The 22,167-nt window shown below is 39.9% G+C and overlaps 1 protein-coding gene across 1 annotated transcript in view; it reads right to left on the bottom strand.

Annotated features, from left to right (window-relative positions):
* The window catches only part of PLXNB1 (plexin B1), a 3,809,096-nt gene that overhangs the window by 1,136,619 nt on the left and 2,650,310 nt on the right, over positions 1-22,167 (bottom strand). The window lies entirely within an intron of this gene.

Raw genomic sequence — 22,167 nt, 5'->3', positions numbered from 1 at the left:
GCCAGATTTACCTTGGTAGGGGAAGAGGGTGTTCACCACATGGAGGATAGAATGGCAGGATCAGATCCAAGCAGAGGCACAAGAACCCTCCTGGCTACCTGGATAACAGTATCTTCTGGATGGCTTGCTCTGTACTGTACTGAGTACATCCTTAATAAGGGGATGAACAGGCTGAGTCTCATGAGGGAAGGCATGATGTTTGTCAGGCAGGGGTGCAAAAAAACACCAAGAAAAAAAGCCAAATATTTTCATAAACAAATGGGTTCATTGATAATATGCAGCTATGCCTAAGAGTAATGGCCATAAATAATAGGGACACATTAGGTGCTAGAAAGAGCGTGTTCATTACATTGTCCAGAAGACGAATACTTAAATGAAGTTGAAATACTAACTTTAAAAATGACTATATAGCACACCAGGTTAAAGAAATCAGCTGTTTAAAAGGCTCATCATGTTGTGCTGCATCAGTGTACACTCATGTGCTCTGTGAGCCCGAATGAGTCACTTAGTCTTTTGTCCCATGGGCATATCCCTGTAAAGTGTCGCCTACATTTAGTGGAATTATGTTAAAAATATAGGCCAAATACTTCTTTTAAGCTGCAAGTTCAACTGCTGTGAAAGTCCTACATAAGACTATAAATACAGAAAATGAGCATATAATATAAAACTTTTTTCTATGCCAAAAGTACAAATAATAATACCCCCCACCACCACCACCATCGAGAAGGCATTCCAGAAAGTTCATGAAGAACTAGCAAGGGTAGTGGCACCACCAGTAAGGGAATGGTTCAGCGGCTTCAAACACAATCTATATTAAATCTGTCTAAGTGCAAGGTGCTCTTTTCTGGTTTCAGAATTTTCCCACACTGCATCAAGTAGGTACCTCCCTTAGTGCAATCTGGAACAGCTTGTGTAATAATTTGCTAAGGTAAATGTTAATTGCAAGCTGTCTTTTACTTATCAGAACAATGCTGCATCACACTGCTAAGGTTCCCTTTTCACTAATTGCAAAAAGGAATTAGTTGGAGCAGTGATCAACATATAACATACAAATATTTAAGAACACATCACAAAAGTAGACATGATTTTCACTGGATGAATTCATAATCTGAGTGAAACAGTCATAAGCAAATGGTCCTCTGGACAGACCCTTTTAACAGACAGATGTCTTTAGGACAGAAGGCTGAAGTCTCAGGTCTTGATCATTATGATCTGTCTATTAATGGGAAACAACTGTGCTTAATTATGCCCCATTCTGGTGCTTAAGAGTGTCATACGGAGTTTTGCTACCAATAAATGTTGCTGGGGAGCACTTAAAGAGCTTTAAAAGTCTGAAACAAGACTGGAGAGTACATGGCGTGTGTGGTAGGCACTTAATGCCTCTTAACATGATACAACTACTGAAACAGTAGTACATAAAACTAAAGGTAATTCAATACACAACCATACACTCAATGTATCCATAAAAATCTTAAAGTCATAGCTGCTAATCTAATGGAATAAGCCTTAACCTCCTTAAATCATTCTTGTATTTAGAATACCAAATGTAAAACAATTTGGAACAGTTCCATTTAGGAATGGGTTGGATTCTGAAAACCTAAGTCTAAAGCTACTTAACTGCAATTCCTATTTACAAAACAGCCTTGATGTAATTAGATTAAAGCTTTCAGAATCCCACACACAGTCTGTTTAGTAAATGGATGACTGTTTCTTTCATAAAAGAAAGGAATAGTTTAACACTTAACTTAATGGGTATGGTTCTTTTAATGTAGTATCTTGGTGGTCTGTAAACATGTACAATGCATGATCATTTCCCCATTTTTCGGACTAAGAAAGACTGGCAGCTGAACATGCTGGTCCCACAGAGACTTCAGAAATAAACTTAGGCATTAAGAAAGGCTTCATTCTTAAGGGGTTTCCCTGTGTGCAGAGTCTGCTTTCTCTTTCCAGTGTTTAAATGAGATTAAGCTGAGTAAAGCAATGCCAGTAGGTAAACCGGTTGTCCTTTAAATTGCCTTTAAGTATGCATATGCAGAGGGTGTGTGTCTGTGTGTAGGTACATGCTGTGATAGACTGGAACAATAATCAGGACCGATTTGCTGCCTTGTGTCTTACTTGCTAAGACAAGTTCTATATCCCCAGAAATTCATAATAGGATAAGGCATGAATGAGTGAATGACAATTTAAGGCCAGAAGTATGCACTACTCGCATACCTATCAATGACTTGGACAAGAAATCTGGACAAAGCCTAAAATAATAAGGGGACAGAGGCCCAAGAATAGGAAAAGATTTTAAATATTGCTCTTATACACTTAGAAAGTTGCTCGAACAACTGGATCCATGTTAGCATTCATCTTCTGAAGGATATGAAACCTGAAAGCCAATTGCCTGTCTTTAATGACTTCAGTCCTCAAGACCCTGTCATACAGGCTGTCAAATGAAGCTGACTGGGGTTGAGGTGCATCAAATACCCCTGATCTTATGTGAGTAGATCCAGTCTGTAAGAAAGCTTGTGGCAATTGCCCAACAGAAGGGATACCCACTGTTGCCTGGGCCAGGACGACGTCACCACTATGATCTTGGGGGATTCCATCTGCATCTTCAGAAGTAACCCGAAGATCAGTGGAAAAGCTTACAGGAACATTCCTGTCCAAGAAAAAGAAAAGGCATCTGTCTTCCAGGCCTTCGTGCATGTATAGTCCTGGGGCAGAATCTTCTCAGATGATTATTCAGAGGAGGCAAACAGGTCAGGAACTCCCACAGAGGGATCATATCTTGGAAGGCCTCTATCTAGTTTCCATTCACAAGGGTCTGCCGTTGTCCTGCTCTGCCTGTTTGCTGCAAAACTTTACTCTGATGGAATGTAGGATGCCTGTACAGTGAGATTTGTGCTATGAAGCTATATCCCAAATAACATGGCCACTCTGCAAAGGTGGTAATACCTGGGTTCACCCTGGCTTGTTGATATACCACATGACAACGGTATTGTCTGTAACAACTTGAAGAGGTCCAGGGGGACCAAAGATGATTCAGAGAGTTGAGTGCCTTGATTAGAGTAAGTATCTCATTTATGCTTGTGCGCTTGCATCTGTCTTTGGTTTCCCAAACACTTTGGAAATTTATTCTTCCTGAAACTGCTCCCCAAGCAAAGTCTGTGGTGACTGACTGCTATGGAGCAGGAAGGCAGAAGGGGAGACCTGGACTTCGTGATACTTGCTGTCACCATCAAGTCATTTCTGTTCTGACAAAATCCAGAACTATGATTTGTTAGGTGTTAGTGGTGGGACAAAAGAGACTTCAAATACCATCGTATTTTTCTCATGTGGAGCCTTGCCAGGGGTTCATGAGAAAGTACAGTTGTGTAAGAACCTACCTAACAGTGGACATCCGAGTAGTCACTGTTGCATGGGTTACCACTGCTGTCATCTGGCCAAGGTACCAAAGTTTTACCTTTCTAGTTATCGTACATCTGATGTGTGACCTCAGCTCATAAGGGTAAGGGGCTTACAAGGAGGGCACAGAAGCTTAATTCCTCAGACTGTCTTCAAACCAGCAGCCTGAAGATCCCTGTGACAGAAAACTGGTCAGTTAGGAAGGGCATAGTATGAAGTGGTAAGAAAGCCATCTCGCTTCCAGGGTGTTTTCCATGGGATAGGAACCGAAGGAAAAAGACTGAGTTAAGGACAAAATAAAAGTATTGAGGAGAAAGAGGGTGGGAGGGAATACTGCAACAGTAATCGGTACGACATCTACTGTTATGGTAAGTTTTTACACAACTGTCTCATGACTGAAATCACTGTTGCAGTATTCCCAGCACATGGATGATTCACAGAGCTAAGGAAAAGTAAGGATGGCTGGTTAAAAGGAAAGAGAAATGTCCAAGAGGCTACATATGACCGACCTAGAGAAGGCAGCTCTGGACTTTGAAAAGGCATTCATCCTGTAAAGTTTAGTAAAAATCTGTACAGGTGACCACATGGCAGCCTCCAGTATAGACCAGGCATTTCCTACTTTGCAGAAACCACCAGAGGCTGTTACTGCTCTGGTAGTGTGAGCTCGAGGGTATGAGGGTAAGGGACCTTCCACAAAGTAAGAAAATGAGATGGCCTTAGATATCCAGAATGTAAAGGTTTGTTTGAATACTGACTGCCCCAGTTTCAAGTCTATGAAAGAAACAACTAGTTGATCAGATTTTCAAATGGATTATGTTCTGTACAAACATAAATTTAGTTATCTGTAAATGTGCAGACAGTGCAGTGTCCTTTCCTCCCGATTCTGTGGGCTTAGAAAGAAGGTAGGTAGGTAGGTTTAAGGCCTGATTGATAGCTTGTTCACTACTTTAGGCATGAATGAAGGATTACTCTGGAGGGTCACTCTGTCTTTGAGAAAATAAAAGGAGGAATGGCCATGTGCACCTTAAGCTCAGAAACTCTCCTAGCTCAAGTGAGGGCCAGAAGCAGGATAGTTTTCTAAATGTAGAATTTGAGGTTTGCTGATGTTGCCAGTTCAAAAGGAGGTAAGATAAGCTTCTCCAGCTCAAAGTTGGAGTCCTAAGTAGGGATAATGGGTTTTCTAGGTGGTCTAAAATGCAGGATCCCTTTAAGGAATAACCTGATCTCACATCTGGACATAAGTGGGAGTAAGAAGTAACCAAGTGGAGATGGCTAACAGGTGGGTTTTGATGGAAGAGTATGCCATTTTTGTATGTAAGAGTTTTCACAGATATTTCAGAATGGAAGGTACCTCCGATTAGTTGGGGTCCTGTCCATTCCTTTGGCACCAGCAAGTGAACCTCTTCCATTTGGCTTTGCAAGATTTTTGAGTGGTGGGTTTTCTGGCTCCTTGGAGGACCTTAATAACAATCTCAGGAAAATGGTACCTGCAAGAAATCAGAACACTATCATCTAGAAAGTTTGGTTTAGGGATAACAGATTGGGGTGAAGCAGTAACCATTTCTGCTGAGGTATGAGATCAGCTTAGTGTGGCAGTTAGCAGGACTTTACCCTGGCTAGAAGAAAAACAGAAGGAAACAGTTACCATCCTGGCCAAAAGGGAATCACTAACAAGAGTTTTGATGGTTTCTTTTTGGTCTTTAGCAGAACTCTTGGAATAAGAGTAAGTGGAGAAAAGGTATAGAGGAACTTCCCTACCCAATGAAAAGTGAAATCCCCTGTCCTCCAAGCTGAGAGGAAAGGATCTCTGGTGCAAAACAGTGGAAGCAGTTTGTTGGACTTTGAAGCAAACTGGTCTCTGTGAAAGAGCCCGCAATGATGGACACCCTGGAAAACATGTCTGTTTAGCATCTTTTCATGAGGGTCCTCCAAGGATCTGCTTTAACAGTCTGCCAATACACTGACCCATGATGGGATTTATGTGGCTGTGACTGACATGTTTTTTGTGGGTGGCAAGGTCCAAGGCTCTATGTGCCAATCTTTAAAATTGGTACAATCTGGTCCCTCCTTGCTTATGTACAAGAATACTGTTGTGTTATCTGTGAACAATTGTAGGGTACCTGGTTTCCAGAGATGTGAAAAGACCTGAAGAGCTTAGATGAGGTCCCTCACTGCCTTCACACAGATGAGTTTTTTTAGTACCATAGGCTGCCATCTGCCCTACACTCGTTGGATGCCTGATCAGACCCACCCATACCTCGTCTGAGGCATCTGAGTGCATTTCCTGAACTGGGGCTTGAGGAGTGAAAGGAAGCCCCAGGTGGAGTTTCACTAACAGTCCCAGTATGAGACAGGGTAAAAGGGAATCACTGTGTCCACAGGGTGTGAATGCCGAGACCAAACTGCTTTTAGGTACCACTGGACTTTCCTCATATGCATTCTGACTACAGGGAGCATTCAGATAGTAGCTGCCATGAACCCCAGAGCCCTTAAGATCTCACTTGCTGAGGCCCAGAAAAAAAAGGTCCTTTAATGGCTGCAGTTGTACTTGATCCAGAATCACAACTGAGATGAGAGGAAGAGGGTGAACAACTTGTGGTGTAGCAGCTTGAATTAACAGGTCTTCTAAGTAGGGAAAAATCTGAAATCCCTGAGTTTGGCAGAAGGCCATCAATGGTGTCAGGTCACTTGGTGAAAACTCTTGTAGCTGTGAAAAGCTCAAAAGGCAAAGGAGAAGACTGACAGTGGGATGAGCCAATGCAAAACCTGATAAATCTCATGTAAGGGGTTCAAACTGGTATACAAAGGTAAGCATCCTTTAGATATACGGATACTGGAAAAGACTGAAGCAGAATGAGTGTGTGTGCAGGAAGAGCACTTTGAAAGCTGGCACTTTTGAGAAGGTACTTAGTAAGGAGATTTCCAGTATACGTCTCCACTACCCTCTTTCCTCGGCTTTAGGAAAAGTCTGGAGTAAAACCGCTCTCCCACAAATTCGTCTGGCACCGGTTCTGTCGTGCACATAGTTCCTGTAAAATGGGTGGAAGCAGATGAATATGACTGTTTGGAGGTGGGGGTATGCCATTTAAAGCAGGAATCTGTATCCAAGACATGGCATAACCATTTTTTATGATAGTTAGCAACCATCTCTGATCATCTTTTCCCAATTAGATTGGATGAGCTTTTTTGAGTGAGACAAGGTAGGGGTGAGAGGGAAAGGAAGTTGAAGATAGCCACACAGAAAGGGCGGCCAGATGAGACATCCCTCTGTGGTTTATCTGACATTGCTTTCTGGAAGCCTTTGTGTGTTTCTCCCTAGATGTAATGTCCCTTCTGATAAAAGAGGCAGGTTTGGTTAGGTAATCCCTCTGGTACCTAGGTACAGAGGTTAATAGAAGCTGCCTGTAGACCTTTGTGGTGTTACCCTGATCTTGAAGGGGTTTAAAAAGGCTGGCAGCCTGCAGGCCAAAAGTACACTTGTGTAACTAAATGTATCATAACAGCAGATGTTTGAAAGATCATTGCTGCAGTAGCCTTAGCTATATGGGTTATATGTTTGCCAATGATGTATATAACACCCAGCCAGCATAAAATCTTTAGGACATCATCTATGTTCCAAAACCATCAGGCAAGCTCAAGCTGTGCTGATTATAACATATGTTTGGGTACCAAGCCCTTCACAGCTTTACTGCCAACAAAGAGAGGGAGGTTGATCCCTGAAAGGCCAATGTTAAGAACAGCAAAAAATGTATGCCCGCACTCTGGAGAAAAAAAAAAAAAAAAAAAAACGACACACCAACAAACAAGGGGGTCAGCTGCTACTGCAGCAGTGATCATTCAAACATCTACTATTCTAGTAAGTTTACTTGCGCAACTGTACTATGGTTCATCATATTAATCACTGTTGTAGAAGCCTTAGCTTTATGGGTAAGATTACCCTAGATTATTACATTTCTGAGGTGGAAGGAGAAGTGTCCAGAGTCCCTGGCAAATGGTACTAATAAAGCCTGACCTGGACCTAGACAAGGAATCAAGCTTATAGTGCATTGTAGATGTACAGAGGATTAAGTACATTTTCAAGAATTCTAGAATCCAACCTTTTCTAAAAAGTCATAGATGAAGCCAAGGTCCTGCTACAGTGAGCCTTGACCATGCCTGGAATAGTTTTGCTATGAGTATAAAGTACAGCTGTGTAAAATTTTACCATAACGGTAAATGTCCTTGCCTTCACTGCTGCAGTATTCTTACATATGGGATTCCCTACCATGGAGGCCCGATGTCCAACCAGTCTACCAAAGACCACTGCTGCTTTAAGGTACACGGAACGCCACCCAAACTCTCCTTGTGCAACGTAAGGCATAAAAATGACGTTCGGGCCTACCATAATCAGAATGGACTGTGCACCAGTAGGAACACCAGTCTAAGGAACCTAAGAAGTAATTTGTACATCCAGGAAGACAAAGGACTAGGGGACGGAGGGAGCGAATACTGCAGCAGTGAAGGCAAGGACACGGTAAGATTTTACACAAGGTAAGATTTTATACAACTATACTATTTTACACAACTATACTATGTCTTTACATTCATTGCTGAAGTACTCAACATATGGGAGAATGCCAAAGCTCAAGAGGAAACATGGATGGGGAAGAAGCACAAGAGACCCCTAAAAAGCCATGAAGAATGCACTAGCAAATCCAGCCCTAGCTCTAGAGATACCATCCAACTTGTAGTGCTTGGTAAAGGTATGCACAGAAGTCCAGGTAGCTGCTTCAAGAATAGAATTAGTATCTAAGCCCTTGGAAAAAGTACCAGAAGATGCCACAGCTCTAATATAATAAGCCTTAACTGAAGAAGGAAAGCTCTTGCTATAAAAAGTGTAATAAGGAAATGGCCTTAGAAACCCTAGAAGTAACACTTTGCTTGGATACAGCAAGTCTCAAAGATCTAGGATGAAAAGAAACAAATAATTGATCGGATTTTCTAAAAGCCTTAATCTTATCCAAATAAACCCTGAGTTGCATACGCACATCCAAAGTATGCAGTGCCCTCCCACTGTCAGATTGCAGAGAGGGAACAAAATTAGGCAGATTAACAGACTAATTAACTGACAGAGAACGAAAATCCATACAACTAGTGGAAAATGGATGCAGGTTTTGGATGCAGGAGACAGTGGAAAAATGCATTTGGACTGGTGGCAAAGAAATTCTGATCATGGTAGGTCTGAATATCACTTTTATGCTGTACGCTATGCAAGGAGTGTTATGGATAACATTCGACGTACCTTAAAGTAACAGTAGTCTGGTAGACTGGCTGGACATCAGGCTTCCATGGCAGAGAATACCATATGTTAAGAATACTGTAGCAGTGACTTTAAGGACATCAAAAGGCAATACCCTTAAACAATCATTTTGGCACAGGTTGTCTCTTCTTTTTACCTTTACAAAAAATAAACAATTTATCCGAAGACCTGAAAGATTTAGTTCTGCCAAGATAGCAACCAAGATGACTGTGGACATCCAAGGTATGGGGTATCTTTTTCTCCCTCATTTTTAGGTTCAGGAAAGAAAAAGAAGAGATGGACAGTTTCGCTTAAAGTAAACTCAGATACTGCTTTAGGTATAAAAGGAAAATTAGTTCACAAAGAAACCTTGTCCTGAGAAAAATGAGATAGGGCTGACTCACCATAAGACCTTGCAACTAGGATACTCTTGTTATAGAGGTCAGAGTTTCCAGTAAAACAGTTTTCCATGTTAAGAACCTCAAATTAGCCCAGTTAGCTGGTTCAAATGGAGAGAGTGTTAGCTTCTCTAACACAAAACTAACATCCCCAAGGAGGGGCCACAGATTTACTTGGATGCATCATGCACAAAAAACATTTTGATGTGAGACTGCACTAAAAGAGGAGGAATGAAACTTGGTAGAGGAAAAGGCCATAGGTTAGTAACTTTTGGCACCAACTGGGAAACCTTTGCTATTTGTAAATATATGATCTGTTAGTAGCACGCTTTCTTGCCTCCATTAGTACCTGGTGCAAGTCCTCCGTAACCAAGTGTCAAAAAGGAATTAAGACCCTATCATCCAGGCAGCCACTTGAAGTTGATTGATGCTGGGGTGCATCAAACACCTCCATTCTTGTGCAAGCAGATCCAGTCTTTGTGGAAACCTGTGGCAATCGCCCTTGACCATTTGCAACAGAAGGGAGAACCAAGGTTGCCTGGGCCAGAAGCGAGTCACCACAATTATACTGGGGGATACCTTCAGAATTTTCAGAAGTACCTTGGATGTTAACGGAAAGATTGAAAAAGCATACAAGAACACTCCTGTCCAAGGAAAATAAAAGGGATCCATCTTCAAGGCCTTTTTGCATGGAGTCCTGGAACAGAATCCTGCCAATTCAGAGATGAGGCAAAGAGGTCTACTTGAGTAACTCCCCAAAGATGTATCAAACCTTGGCACACTCCCTGCTCTAGATTACATTCACAAGGTTCTGCCAAGGTCCTGATAAACTTGTCTACCACACAAGTTTGCTTTGACAGAATGCAGGATGTCTGAAGAGTGACACTGTACTGTGAAGTTATATCTCAAGCTAATATGTCTAATCTGCAAAGAGGGTACGACATGCTTCCTCGGTGCTTGCTGATGTACCACATGATTGTGGTACTAACAAACTGAATAGGTCCAGGGGCCAAAGATGATTCAGAGAGTTGAGTGCTTTGGTCAGGGTAAGCATCTCTGATATTTATGTGCCTGCATCTGTCCTTGGTGTCCCATACCCCCTGCACTTTTGTCCCTCCTGAAACTGTTCCCTAAGCAAAGTCTGAGGTATCTTGTGGTGAAAGCTTTGGAACAGGGAGACCTGGATTTAAGAATATCTGCTATTTACACCAAATGGTTGCTCTTCTGACAAACCCTAGCACTGGGATTTGAGAAGACAAGGGGTTTTGGTGCTGGGACCAAATAGACTTCAGATACCACTGTATCATTCCCATGAGTCTTACCAGGGGTATCATGAGAATGATGAAACCCAAACTCCTCCTTTCAGTGACCAACGTTTGAGTGGAAAACCTTAGAAATAGATCTAGATACACATCTATGTTTTTTTCTGTGGAATAAAAGCTCTCTGAACTGAGATATCTAGTTGACAATCCTGTGTGAAGGAGTTGAGAAAGGTTTTTTTTGAATGTTCTCTTGCAATCCTGGCTTGTTTAAGAGATCTCTCACATAAGAAAGATTCCTGACACTTTGAAAAAGACTGCAAAGATAAGCAAGTCATCTAAATAAGGAAAATGTGGATAACCTGTAGCTTGCAATGAATTATAACTGGAGCTATAAACTTTGTGAACACACTAGATGCAGCAGATAGTTCAAAAGCTAAAGCAGACAGCAAATAATGTGATCCAGACAAAAGACATGTCTAAAGACTGAATAAATATTGATGTGATGAGCATCAATTAAGTCTAGTGTTACCAGGGAATTTGAAAGAGGAAGACAGCGTAACAGGTTGCGAAGTCACAATTTTGAATTTGGGCATTATCGCAAACAGGTTTAGGAAATAAAGATCAAGAACTGGTCTCCAAGCATTTTTTTCATTGGCATTAAGAACATTCTTGAATAAAAATCCTTCCCCAAATGGGAAGGAGGAACTGGTTCTATCCATTTTTGAGTCAGTATGTGAAGAACCACCTGTGGAAACAAGAGTCTGACATGGATAATGAAGAATAACCCCCTGGAAAGGAGACTTTCCTCCCACTAACATCTGTAACGTTGATGAAGGATCTTCAGAACCCATTTGTCTGAAACTATCTTTTGCCAAAGAGAAAAATGGAGATTCAGATTTTCTTGAATAAAAAAGGGGCCAGAGTGAGAGGGGGCTGCAAGGTCTCGAAGAATAATTCAGACTTGTTGGACTGTCCTTGGTTTGAAAGGTTCGAGGCTTCTTTTTGAACCCCCCACCCTGCCATTTCTTCTTAAACGTCTGTTTACTTATATTTTGTTGAAACTATTTATTCTGCTTTTTGCTGAAATTGGACGAGTTAGAGAATCCCTTGGAAAATCTGGAAAAGGAGAGTTGAAATATCTTAAAGATTCCATGGATCAGCTTACCCCTTTCATCACACTTTTTTTTATCATCAATGTAGCAGAAGAACCAAAACTAAATCTCTATATGGGGAATTTAAAATCCCATTTTTATCATCAGGTGTGAGGTTCTGAGATTGCAACCAAGCAAACCTCCTGAACACAATACTGGTGGCCATAGCCTTGGAAGAAGTATCCAGAGAGTTGTACACACGCTGTACACAATGAATACTGACCTGTGCAATAGAAGAAAATTATTTAAAGTAGATTTTTCATCACAAGAAGAAACTGCAGATAAAACATTCCTCATACTTTCATAATTAGTCAGAAAAAACATGAAATTGACAATTCAAAATTCTGAAAATCAAAGTTGCAGACATACACACTTTTCCCCAATACTTAAGTTTCCTCCTTACCAGCAAGAGTAAAATTGGAATTAAAGTGTTTGCATGCGGGGGATCAACTAAAGCTATAGCTGCTTAGTCAAGTTTGGGAATAGTACATAAAACCTTAAAAGACTGAGGAACTTTATACATTCTATGTGCCTTTTTAGGGCTGCTGACTGACTGTCATGAAAACTGCAGGCAGTAACACATCCTCTAAAGCTGACAACAGAAGGAATGGGTGTAAGTTCTGGAAAGTCCTTCTATAAACCTCAGCGTTCAACCACTGAAAACAATGACACATTCTATCAATAGTCTCAGAGAAAGAGAAACCTCCACAAGGAGAATCAGAAACTGAGCTTTCTTCAGAGTCTGAATCAGAAATCAGAGAAATCCTTATATCTGTCAGTCTTCCAGTGCAGATTCAGAACCTTGAAACTCTTCAGGAAAAGAGGCCTCTCTCTCTCTTTTACCAGGGACTACTTTACAAGAAGGATTAATAGCCTGAATTAAACCCTGAGCCAGACCCAATAAACTACTCCAGTCTAAGAAAATTTGAGGAGGAGCAGACACATGCTTTACTGCTTCTTTTTGACAGGAAAATGGGACCAACCATGTTACTAATGGTAGCAGCAGCTTCCCTAGGGATGGCACAGCAGGGAAGCCTTCTCTGTTCCCTCTCCCAGGAGTAACAGAAGTAGCTTTTCCTTGTTCACTGATGTGATCCCAACAGCATCAGAAGACATAGCTAACCCCCAGTCAACAGTGGCTATAGGTGCTACACCAGAATGACGTGAGATACAACAGATGGCCACAGCAGTTACCCACCTGCAGCCAAGGCAAAAGTGCTAGCCCACTGTGGTGTCAAGGCTGTTTGCTTAAGATTTTCTTTTTGTAGCTAGGAGGAGGACTGACTCTGGGACTAGAAGCGTATTCTATGGTCAAGCTGAAATGGTGTCTCTTTACTGTGGAAGACAGAGCAAATGCCAGAAAAACTGCAAATCTTTAAACGTCACTTTTTCACAATTACATTACACAACTTTTAAACTCTACAGGAAAAGAGTGCGCCCCCATTTAAAAGTAAGACACAGTCTTGGGACAGTCCATTAAAACACAAAATACCTCACTTTAAAATAACTTCCCTGAAGAGAAAAGTTATAAAACACAAATATTAAGAAAATGGAAGGTTTTTCCCAAAAGGGAATTTATCTGCTCAGCAAAGAAACTAACAAGCTGACCGTCAATCCTCAAAAGCCTTAGAGGACAGTAGTCTTCAGCGGCAGTAAAGCTCTGAAGGGCTTGGTGCCCAAACTTGTCTTTTACTCAGCACAACTCAAGGTGCCTGACAGTTTGGGCACATGGAAGATGCCCTGAAGATTTAGAAGCTGGCTGATTGTTACATATCCTTGTCTGGTGTGAAGGTGGGAAGTACAGCCAAGGGAAAAAGTTTAGTGTGTGCATTTCATTTCTAATATGCGTTCACAGCAGAATGAAATCTTGCATGCTCTTTTGTTAAATTTCTCCAAATATGTTGCGTTTCTAATACCATGATGGAAATGGACCCCATTCCTAAGTCAAAGTACAACAAAAGTTCATGAAAATTAGCATTGTTTCAATCTTTGATGTCAGCCAGAAGCGCTCATCTGCAATGTGCCTAGTAATGACTCCTCCTACAATTTGTATGGCATTACATATATTGCTAACGTATCTAAATATGCTTGTAGATTCTTTGTTTTAAGACCTGTTGCTCCTACTGCCATTGGAACTGTCTGGGTATTTTTCTTCCACATAGCTCTCATTTCTGCCTGCAAATCTTGACATTTTATGATTTTTTTGCCTCTGTACGTAAGACACTGTAGTCATTGGATGTGGCAATTTCAATGATCAATGCTACTTTTGTCTTCTTTTCATGGACCACTATATCCAGTTTTCTAGCATCTATCTTTTGAACTGTTGGTAATGGGTAATATCCCATGTCATTTAGACTTAATTTTCTATGACGATTTGTGGCTCATGTTTCCAGTGTTTTTCAGCCACTTCAATACCATAATGTTTGCACAGTCCCCAGTTCAACAGTCTTGCCACATTATTATGCCTTTCAGTATGCAGTCCTTCCGTCATTAGTATGTCACAACTAGCAACAAGGTGTGTGACTGTTTCCAATTCTGTTTTACAAAACCTACATTTGTCCATTTCTCTCTCATGTTCAATGGACTTTGTAAACCAACATGTATGTTGCACAGTATTCGTGCCGCCAATATTAACCTTTCATCTCTTGGTTTGAATTTGCCTCTCCTTAACCATTCCTGCATTTGTTCCTAATCAATATGAGTTTTTTCCATAAGTTTTCCATATTTCTGCATTTTCCACATTTCTTGCCTTCTCATCTGGTCCTTGACCATATTATATTCATTCTTTTTTTTTGGCAGTTGCTGCCTGATTTTTATCTATTTCTGGTTTGATTTCCATTCCTGCTTGATGCCAATATGCTTCTGCTAGACTAAGCATAGAAGTCATTTTAGACTTATACTCCTCATGTTTCAAAACTTTCACTATTTTGGGTCTTGTGAGGTCAGCAGATGTGTGCAGTTCCATGTAATCAATTTCAAGGATGCCCATCCCTCCTTCAGAATGGGGAAATATATAATCCTGGTATGCACTGATTTTTATAAATCATCTGGCGAGTATGAAGCATCCTTCTTGTTTTACAATCTAATCTATCCAACACGTTTTGGGGCCAGTCAATCACTCCAAATCTGTAAGTTAGGACAGGAAGAGCAAATTTGTTTATAGCTTGAATTTTGTTCCTAGATGCCAACGCTGTATTCAGGATTAATTTAAGTCTTCTAAAGTATTCCTTACTAAGTTTTGTTCGCATTTGTTCATGTTTTATTGTTGATCCCCCCAATTCCCAAATATGTATACACTCCCTCTTGCTCAAGTTCATTTACATCATATTCCTGTCACAAACTGATGTTTTCTTGGTGTTGCAGTTTTCCTGCTTTAAAGGTTGCTTTTGCACATTTAACAAGAACAAATGACATTCTTGTAGCATCTGAAAAAGTTTTGACAACCTGCAGCTGTGCTTTCAGTTCCTCATCTGATGAACTATATAGTTTTAAATCACTGACAAAGGGAAGATGAGAAGTCTTTATACTTAGTTTTCTAGGAGCCAAATTATAGCCATGGCTTAACCTACTGAGCAGACAGCTTAATGGGTTAAGGAAAAGCAGAATAACAGTGGTGACAGAGTAACCCTGGAATATCCCCCTTTGAATTTTTATCCCTGGAATAATAATTTGTCCTTTATCATGGCTTAACTGAAAAGTGGTCTGCCAATGTTTCATGATCACTGTAATGTATTTGATCAGTGTAGGGTGTATCATACATTTTTAAGCACTCTAATCCATGCCATACATTAGATTCTTCCCCTTTTTACAGTTCTCCACTATGACTTTAACAAATGAGCCTTTGTTCCATATGATTTTCTTTTGCCTTTTTGTTCTACTGCCATAATGGAGTTTTTTTCTAAATGACCATAAACTCTGTCTGCATCAATTCTAGTGTATAGGTTATACGTCATCGGAAGGCAAGTTATTAGTCTATAGTTTTTAGGGTAGCTTGCATGTTAACTCTTGAGAAGGAGCTTTGTTCTTCCTATTAGCCAGGTTGGTATCTGTTCAGGGTGCACATATAAATAGTTTTAACTCATGGCGAAATCTTTGTGCATAGATGTTAATACTTTTACCCAGCAGTTAGGTACTGCATCTGGGCCTGGGGTTTTCTAATTAGAGGCTTTTCTTAACTTTGTTTCAATCTGTTACTTCATCCCATTTCATATCCTGAACCTTTAAACTTTTTAGTCTTTATTTTACTTCGCTCCATTTAGCATCTTTATGTTCCACAGGATCTTCATAAATGCTTCTCCCAGATGTATCCATTTCTTTTTTGGTGGTCTTTCAATTCCTTTTACCTTGTTTCCCAATTCTCTGCAAAACTTTTTTGGATCATCAATAAATTGCTTATTTTGTACTTTTAATTTATATGCCTGTGCTAAGATTTTTAGCTTATTTGCAAAAGTGCATTAATACTGTGCATTGCTTTTATTACGTCCATCTTTCTTAGTATTTTTGTTGATCTGTTCCCTCTTCTATATTCTCTAACAGACACACTTCTTGGCTTAATTGCTTTAGTTTTCTTTAGTCGATGCTTCCATGATGGTATTCAATTTCTCCCATTCCTTTCCCTTACTGCCCTGCATTTTTGTGGTAGAACTTTATCAGTTATTAATTTAGCTGCACAGTAATATGTTTACTTCTGTTATATCGCATGGCTCTCTATGGACTGTCCTAATTACTGTGTTCCTTTCTTTTATCAGACTTCTGACATTTTGGGTTTTATTGATCTTGTGCAGTCTATTTCTTTCATTGATTTTAATATGTCTATCTCTATTAAATCAAGGAACTCTTCTCTTAGCTCATTTTCTTCTAAACTGAGCACATTTTTTGTTTTCCATTTCCTGTAGCATTCTATAGAAAGTTCTATAGCATCTTCATGTGGCGCATTTTCTTCAATTTCATCCTGTGCCATCCATTGCTCCGTCATATGGGAACTCACTGGCCTATCACTCCTCAACATTGACTGCATCAGTTTCCACAGTTTCCTGTTCCTTTCCTTGCTATCCAGCTTCAAGTGAACATTTATACTGGTTTTCTGTGAAAGGCTCCAAAATATCTTCATATGGCACCTGACCAATTGCTTCCTGCTCCACTGGTTCCCCTTAATTTGGATATCCACTGCTCTATCCTGTTGTGGTGGTGTCTGAATTACACTTTCTACACCGAACCCTTCACTTCGCAGGTAGTCCATAAAACTTGGTTTCTATTTAACTTGTCCATTGCGAATCTCCTTTTCTACTTTTCCTCTGTCTTTTTTTTTGTACTGTTAAGTCTTCCATATTAGGATTCCTTTGCCTGTATTTCTCTTCAAATATCTTTGGTGCTGCTCTTTTTGTATTGGTTAGTTTTGCTTCTCCTTTGTATAAATATTACACCACATTAAATCTCCTTTTCTTTCCCATATCCATATTTCTTCTTCAGATGTCTCCTGATCTCCCTGCTTCTCCTTACTTTGGGGACTCGCTCTACCATGCTGTGATGCAACCTGTGTTAGATGACTTGCACCAAAATCCTTCACTTCTCAGGCACTCACTTCAACTTTTATGTTTTAACTTCTACTTTACTAATCTTCTTTTCTACATTCCCTCTATCATATATATATTTTTTAAATTGTGAAATTTTCCAAATCTGGATATCTTTGCCTGTATTTCTCTTCTAATATCTTTGGGGCTGCCTTCTTTATATTGATTAATTTGGCTTTCCCCTTTGCATAAATATTGCATCATATCAAATCTCTCTTCCTTTCCCATGTCCATATTTCCTTTTTATACTTTTCAAAACTCTCTAGGTTTTGTTGTTTATATTTTTGCACTTCCTCAGATGGTTCATTTTCCAAACAGAACAAAGTTTCTTGATCTACATACTGTTTTTCACAAATGTGCTATATTAATGAACACATTTTTTATTTAAACTTCTGACATTTTTTTCCTGTGGAAGTATTTTTCTTTCCGCTAATTTCTCTCATTTTGTATATCTTATCTCTGGGAATTCTGGGCTTTTTGCATAATAGTAACAATACATAATTTCTTTCTTGTCCTCAATAGTCCACTTTATCGTCTTTATGACTCTTCATTGGCCTATCAGTTTTTGTGATTTTTGTGGACTACTACTTCCTTCTACAACAGGGAGCCATCCTCCCCCTTGGCCTGGCCCCACTGTAGGAGTGTTTCCGTATTTTGAAAATTCTACACTGTCATCTTTTCTAGTCCTGGCACCAGTGCGCCTACCAAGACTGGGGACTTTTTTATCTTGAGTCTTGTGCATCCAGCTATCTTTTTGAATTTTTGGCCTACTTCTACCCATGAAATATGCTAAATGCAGTCTATATATATCAGTGTCGCCTTGGTGAGATTTTGTGAAAAACAGGGTCTACCTCGCAAAGGTACTCACTAAGACTTGAGGATGAATTCAGTTTCAGCACTACTACTATTCAGACCTCTTGAGTGTCCTTCAGTATGTATTTGTTGATATGCTTCCTAATATTAGCAAGTGCTGACACGTTTAGAAAAGTAGATGATTTATTCTGAGCAGGATGTTCTATGATGGAGTTAAGACCTCCTGCAGTATGTCCAATTCCTCCTCAGAGGAGCAGATCATTTTTTTAACAAGCAATATCTTTATTAAATCATGTATGACATAAACTATGTTACGTTTAAATAAATGACAATAAACCATAGTGACAACCTCAGCTGCAAACATTATACATTCCAAACCGTGCCAACACAACTGTTGCTGCAAACGTTATGCATCACTTTTAACATATCCAGTTACTGTTAGTCAACCATTACATAGCTCATGGGAAGACCAGGAGATCTTAGGAAAAGTAATGCTGTAGCATTCATTTCTTATTGGTCAGTGGCGGTTTTATGATTGTCACAATAATGTTGCTTTTAATGAAATAAGGTATAAAACAATGACTGTTGTAGTTCGAGGAGACAGGATCTTGATTTCATCATCTTCCACATATACGTGTTCCTGTGCAATAAAGGAGATCGTTAACTCTCTTCTGAACTGTCTGCTGTGAAAGATATTAGTTACCTTTACAGAGGATATAACCCATATAGCTAAGGCTACTGAAGCAGTGATCAGTATGATGAACATCAAGAGATCCTTTTTCTAAAGGGAAGTCCACTAGTTTTGCTTTTGAGTTCTCAGGAATAGGCTGGCTAAGTAACCATGCACACCTGCAGATTACAGAACCTGTAGCAGTTGCTCTGGACGAGGTATCGACAACATCATAACTGCATTTAATGCTGCCCCTAGCCAATTGCATAACCTGATTAATGAAAGATAACACTTGTTTAGAATCAGTATCCTTTAAATTCACTATTACATTATTTAAAAAAATCAGAATGTACATCAAGAATTAGGACATCTGAATTTGGTAATTAGTACTCTTGAATACCAAAGTAGAAGAGATATATTACCCTTTTTACCCCACCTATCCACAGCTCGGTTATTCTTGTCTGAAATGAGGGCACTGGGAAGGAGTATACAAGGCTTCTCAGGTGAGAAAGAAACTGCAAAGGGTTTGACATTGGATTTTTAAACAGAAACTTAAGGATCATCAGGGACTTTATAAAATATGTCTGGTCTTTTGGGAGCTGCAGGCTGGGAGTTAGAAGCAACAAAAGTGAATTGAAAAGCATCCAAAAAAGCCTCAAGAACAGGAATTACATGGGAAGGAGCGGGGGTGCCCATTTCCAAAAATTTGTAATATCTTTTCTGCATCTCTGAGATCTGCCTAGACTCCCACTCAAAATGATTAAACATATTTAACACTGTTTCTCTAAAAGAAGCTACTTCTATTGGAGAATCAGGTGAAATGGAGTCCTCGTCATCCAAAAAGACTTGGCCAGAAGAGTGCATTTGACAGGATTAGGGCAGAGAATGGTCAAAAATCAGAAGCCTCCTCATCTTCAGTTGAAGATTAATCAAAAGCCATCTTTGGGAAAGTAGGGGGAATTGGAGTGGCTTCAGAATCAAAATGGCCTTAAACAGCCCTCTCGAAAAATCTGCCCATTCCTTCTCCCTAGAAAAGTGAGGAGGTTGGGGGGAAACAACATGTTTAGTCTTCTGATAATTCTTTTTTGTTGTGAAGTCCACTTGTACTAAACGCTGTAGTTCATTTCCCTGACCTTCCTCGTCAGTCTGCCTGGAATCTCTTACTTAACCAAGATCTAAGTGATGCCCTCTGGGCCTTCAGATATGATGACTCATGTTTCACCTCTGTATGTAGAATCCTCAGACATTATACTGGTCTGCAGCGGGGTCTTGGTTGAGGGCATCTGAGGAGAAATCAGATGTACTGCAAGTTCTGAAACCTCAGTGGGTATGTCAGAGTCAGAAAAAGCTGACCGAGTCACTGGCCTTGGCCTTTTAAGCTTTTTTTTAAGCGGTGGAGGTATGTTTTGGAGTGGGTCAAGTGTTTGAGAAGTTGGGTCTCCAGGGAATCTAGGACAAATGAGACTAAGGTCTTGGATACAAAGGATTGGCAGATGGAACAAGCTTTGTAGTCATGTTCCACTCCTAAGCAAAACAGACACTGGATGTGCAAATATTTGTATGGGATTTCCCTTCTGCACTCGCACTTACCCCTCCTAGCTGACATCTAATTCTGGTAAGAAAAAACAGTTAAGAAATACAAAGGAAGGTTCCCCGACAGGGCACTTATCTAAGTATTCAACGCAGTGGTACCAACAGCCAAACAACAACCAGTCTGACGGACATGGGACCTGCATTCGGTTTGGCAGCAAGACCGTCTGGAGAATTATGCTTGCATGTCTACCTATATACCCATATGTTCATGAGCTGAGGTCACACATCAGACATATGATACTGAGACGGTAAAGCTTTGGTACCTCAGCCGGATGACAGCAGTGATACCCCGTGTGTTAGGAATACTGCAACAGTGATTTCAGTCAGGACATTGAGATCATGTGACTCAAAATCCTGAGGTATTCCTTTGCAGTGACAGCATTCTGACTGGAAACCCTTGAAATCGATCTAGTTATAGATGTATTTTTTTTCCTGTGGAAGAAAAGCTCTTTGATGTGAGGTGTCTAGCAGGCAATCCAGGAGCACAATCTTGAGCAAAGGAGCAGTACAAGCTAACCAGCAATCCTTGAAAACTTGCACAGGAGTTCTCTTGCTAATGGCAGAAAAGCTCTATAGGGATTGGCACTCAAACCTGTGTTTTTAGGCAGCTCAGCCTGAGCTGCCCAATGGCCTAAACGTGTAAGAAGGTGCCCTGAAGCATTGACAGTTGTCCGGCTGTTATATCCTTGCCAGGATATAACCTATACAACAAATGATACTGCAGCAGTGATCCATATGTTGAACATCTGCTGGAAACAGTCACTGTACCTCTTCTTTACTGATTAAGATGCTTGACTAATACAAAAAGGGACAATATTCAGTTTTAACTGTTAAATTTCTCCCTTTTATAGTTTAGATGCTTTGATACCACTAAATGACTACTGTAAATATTGTTTTACTCACGCCCGTAGTTTTAAAATACTGCATTTGTAAGATCATTTTTCTATTGTCAATGGTTTTAAATAATATTAGTTAAAAAAACAGACACTAACAGGATGCGAGACAAAACATAACAGCTTAACAGCCATGGCTTATGAACACGGACTATCATTTTTCAAGTTTAGCCTTTCCAGTGAAACCATGATGATGCAATGACTGCAGCATACACTCTTGAACTCTATACTTTATAAAGGTTGAAACAGCCAGACCAAGGTGTGCCTGCATCCTGTGCAAATGCAAATATGTCTTGCTTACTTAATACTTTAGCAATGATCCTTTAATTAAAGCCTACTGGTGGACAGTCAACTTGTCCCAGCTAATGGAAAGATCTAATGACTGGCTTCAGTTAGCACTTCATACAGTTCTTTGCAAATAGTTTCTAGGACTATATACATACATATATTTCAAGCATAGGCATTAGAGCCTTCTAGCTTGCTAATATACCAACACAGTTGTTCACATAAGTGCCCAGGCTGTTCTTAAAAATATCTAAACTACTGCTTGCTTTAATGTAATTTGGTAGTTTGTTCCTCGCATCAACTGCTCAAAGAGCCAATTAATACACCTCTCATTTCTACAGAATCTTCTACATAGATTGTCTAATAATTTTCTACTACTTTTTGACACCCCCAAACATTCTCAGAGATAGTTGCCTCTAAATGCCCTACGCACCTGAATCCAATCTCCTCTTAAATATCTGTATGAGACACTGTACAAGTTCAGATATTTTAGTCTTTCATACTGTACAAATTAAGATATTTTAGTCTTTCATAATAAGTTAAATTTTCACATTCATGGATGCCCTTGATATATTTTCACTGTACTCTTTCCAGTTTACTCATGCTTGTTTTTTTATAAGGTTTCCATACTGTTGTTATTCCATACTCACATTTCGGTCTAATGTAATTTAAACAATTACTTCATTTCTAATTTCCTAGACTTCACAAATCTTTTTATCCAACCTATAGTTCTAGAATAATCATTAACCAATTGGTTGATATAATTAGAAAAATACACAGATGGATCTACTCATATCCTTAAATGACTACAGTTTCAGTCACTGTGTGCTGTATTAAATATTCACCTTTCCAATTTATGTC

Source organism: Protopterus annectens, chromosome 7.part0 (assembly GCF_019279795.1).
Source record: "Protopterus annectens isolate FY-2018-M chromosome 7.part0, PAN1.0, whole genome shotgun sequence".
Taxonomy (NCBI): domain Eukaryota; kingdom Metazoa; phylum Chordata; order Ceratodontiformes; family Protopteridae; genus Protopterus; species Protopterus annectens.
This window is presented reverse-complemented; position numbering and strand designations above follow the sequence as displayed.